The following is a 3,824-nucleotide window of genomic DNA, read 5'->3' as shown; positions in this document are numbered from 1 at the left end:
TGTCACCGGAAATCCACACTCACTTACGCTCACCTCGCAAGCGTTGCACTGGTAGTTGTTGTGTGTTTGTTTGTTTGTAAGCGCCCCGAGCGACGGCAAAGAAGGATTTAAGTCTCTGCGCGACGACACACGTCATATGTTGCGCTGACAGCCGAAAACAACAGCAACAAACCGGCGCTATGTCCCACTATATTCGCAATTCCTGTCATGAATTATGGTTACTACGGCACACTCGAACACTCGAGCGCCAGTCGTCAGCTACAATTGCACGTCAACGGCCCGTAGAGACGCTTTGTATGGGGGCGGCTGACAATGGGTTAAGTGCTTGGGGAGTAAAGAAAGTGGTAGAGAAACAAGTCGCTTGTGGCGCGTAGACAGGAAGTAGTGTAGTATAGTCAGCGCTTCTTTATGCTCCTTCCGTCCGTCTGCTCCCTTATTCAACCCATTTTGCTACTTTCTCCATGGCTTACATTTTACGCTTTGCCTTTGCACTTTTCTTGTAAATAATTTCACCTGACAACGGATGTGACACAGGTGTTGATAGTTACGCTTCGGGTGTTCGCATAATGACCGATGAGACGAGTTGTTGTGGTGGGCGATGTGTGTAGGTGTGAATTTGGCGCTGAACTATCGCTTCAGGTGACAGTTATTTCTGTTGACTGGTGGCAGACGTTGGTTGATGGTAATTGAGCAATTAAAGGATATGAATCTGAGAAGTTTTTCTGTCCTTTTGCACAGCACAGTTACGAAGCTTTTAGCCCTTTGAAGAATTCAAATTTTGTCGGAATAAACTCCTACCCCAATTTGCAGTTAATTTCATACTACATTTGCTAATGCTTGATTAGCAAAGATTTGGCCTAAAAGTATGCAATATTTTCATATATTTCTAAAGCTTCATACATAAATATGTATGTATGAGCGATTCTCAACCGGCTTATGGAATAACTTTTACACAGAAGTCAGTGACAACTTCTTTATGGCTTTTGCCATTTAAAAGCTAAACTTTTGTTCAAATTCTACAAGCCGATCTATTCTGTTTCCATAACAAACGATATATCAAATAGAGGAAGCTCCCACATAGAATAATAAGACGCCGCACAATGGAAAATTAAATTTTTTTTGTGACAAAATCAAACGTCACGAGAACGAAAACAAATATCGAAATAAACGTAACAGTATTTTAAAGCTTTTGAGAAGGAGAATTCAGGAAATATGGAGGCGTATTCTTGTTTTCGTACGAATCGAAAATCGTGAAATTCTCGTATCATTTTCTATACAAAAATTTCAAATTTTCAATTCGTACGAAAACAAGAATACACCTGATAGTATCGTTGGATAAAAAATTTACTTTTACATTTAAAAAGGTTTTAATTCTTTTTTATATTTTTGCCTTGAAAAAAGTACTTTTTAAAAAGTCTGACTGAATGAAAAATTCCCTTGACTTAATACCGACCTTCAAAAGTAAAGTTTTTGATTTTTTTTAATGCGTTGTTTGGTTCATGGAAATCGATTCCTTGGCAGCCAAACTATGTTTTTAAAACTTTTTAAAAAGTGGAATTCTTCGCCTTTACGAACGTTCACGCTCACGCTCGTATTTAACTGTATAGCAAGCTTAATTGCGGAGCTGACGTGTGTGTGAACACCAAACTAAATGCTGTAATTTAAAGCTTAATTGCCTCAGCTAATTGGCCTGTTTGAACATAGTCTTATGAGTTAGGAAAATGTTTTCACTTTTCTATCTTAACCCAGCAAAAAATCGGTAATCGCTTTTAGTGGTAACGTGTTCTAGAAGGCATAGCGTTATAATGCCTTCGAATTTTTTCGCTTCTTTTAGGCATTGCTAGTATTGCAAAGTATAATGTCCTACAATATATTATTTATTTCGCTTCTTTGTTTCATTTCGGGGAATGCAAAGTAGAATGTCCTGTAATATTTCCTTTTTAATTCGTTTCTTTGCTTCATTTCCGGGAATGCAAAGTAGAATGTCCTACAATATTTTATTTGTTTCGCTTCTTTGCTTCATTTCCGGGAATGCAAAGTAGAATGCTGCATCGTAGTCAGCTGAAAAATATAATGAATATCCAAAAATTCTTTTTCTACCGTTACTTTCTGTGGAAATTTGCCTCGCATAAAAATCATGTTTTGCTTTGTTCAATTTGCAGCGAAGTTGAAGTCAGTCAATGAAGTGAAGTACAAGAGTGAGGAAGTACAATTTTAAGCTTAATTAAATGTGAATGTATGTACATACCGATTTTTAAGAAAATCTAAATACCTAAATACATACATACATATGTTTGTATAAAAGCTGATTTATAAAAATTTTAATTAATTTTAATCTTTTAAGAAATTTCCTGATTTAAATTTAATATAAATAAGTATGTACTTATCTAGGCATTCTACATTAGTTTCTCTGTAAGGCATTCTTTGCTCGCTTCTCTGGATTCTGTTTATCCATGCGTTCTCCCTTCGTTTGAAGGTAATGCTGCGGGTAAGGGCTTACCTCCAATGACATGCCCATGTTAAAATAAGGCCTTCTTGAAGCGAAAGGGTAAGCGATTCCCGTCGCCTAGCTCGTTTCTTTTTTCGTTTCTGTGGTAATCGTGTTTTTTGCTGGGAAGGTCTGTCTGCAGCTCTCAAGAAAAAAATTCATATAAAACGACGTACAAGAAATGGAAAATAAATTTTTTTCTATCAAAATTTCTTAAATCAGTATGCAGCTCTTAAGAAAAAAATATTCGAGTATTTGAGTAGTCCACTTGCAAAAAGCGTTATGTGATTTTATAATAGTAAGCCATAAATTAAAAAAAAAAAACGTCTACAACAACCAGTAAAGTCCAAATTGTATCTTTTTTTTATTATCTGAAAATTTGGCATTAAAAAACAAAATCGCAGTATGGTATTTTTTGCTTATTTTATATATAAAAAATTAAGTTTGAGTTTTGAAACAGTAACTTTTACATAGCTGGCTTTTTTTAGCTCTTCGCGTTCTCTCTTCCATGAAAATTGATCTGCTTCTTTTTTACGACGTCTTCCACTAGGCCACGAAACTACCACTTTTTCTCGTAGTTTTCTAAGTTCATCAGAAGATGGAGACTTTTTAACTTGTATAAATAGGTACAATAAATATTATAGCGACTTTTGAAAGTGTATATATACATTAGACCGTTCGTTATTTTAACTATTTTTTTAAATATACAGTTTGCCGGGCTCAAAAAGATGTCTTTTGGTCTAAAAATAAGCAGTGCAAAATTTTATTCGAATATGATAACTCTAAGTACTTGCGCGTTGCATTTGAAAATTTAGAAAACCATATGCACTCTGGGAAAAAAATTTCTAACAAAATAGTTGAAAGTCGTGAATTTTATAGTCATTTGCAATGTAAAATAACCTACACAATCTGAATATGAGGTCAAAAATTAAAAAGGTAGAATACGTTTTAAGAATTTGCGAAATTATCGTTTTTTTCAAATTGAGAAAACAGCATTTTCAATTTTTTCCAAAAATACCCGGTTGTGATTATCACACCACAAAAAGATCTCCACCAGATTAAAGGTCTTTGAAATCCCTACGAACCTGCTATACAATGTTTTGCAATCAAATTATCAGTTTAAGAGTTATCTGCCAATTTATTAGTGAAATCGGACTCAATTTTAAGTCGCATCGTTATTCTACTGTGAATTACACCTAAAAGCTGCAAACTTGTTGTTCTTATTTTTATGCTATGTTAAAGCTTATTTAATTTCAAAGTATATAGATCCAAATTTTTTGCAAATCGATTTGAAAATAGAAAAGTTATAGCAAATTTAGTAAATGACATTGGATTC

At 34.4% G+C, this 3,824-nt stretch overlaps 1 protein-coding gene across 6 annotated transcripts in view; it reads right to left on the bottom strand.

Moving 5' to 3' along the window:
• The window catches only part of LOC118748531, a 303,574-nt gene that overhangs the window by 248,475 nt on the left and 51,275 nt on the right, over window positions 1–3,824 (bottom strand). The window lies entirely within an intron of this gene.

The sequence above is a fragment of the Rhagoletis pomonella genome, unplaced genomic scaffold (genome assembly GCF_013731165.1).
Source record: "Rhagoletis pomonella isolate Grant_MI unplaced genomic scaffold, Rhpom_1.0 Rhpom_scaffold_00013, whole genome shotgun sequence".
NCBI lineage: Eukaryota > Metazoa > Arthropoda > Insecta > Diptera > Tephritidae > Rhagoletis > Rhagoletis pomonella.
The sequence above is the reverse complement of the archived record's forward strand: the minus strand, read 5'-3'. Positions and strand labels throughout refer to the sequence as shown.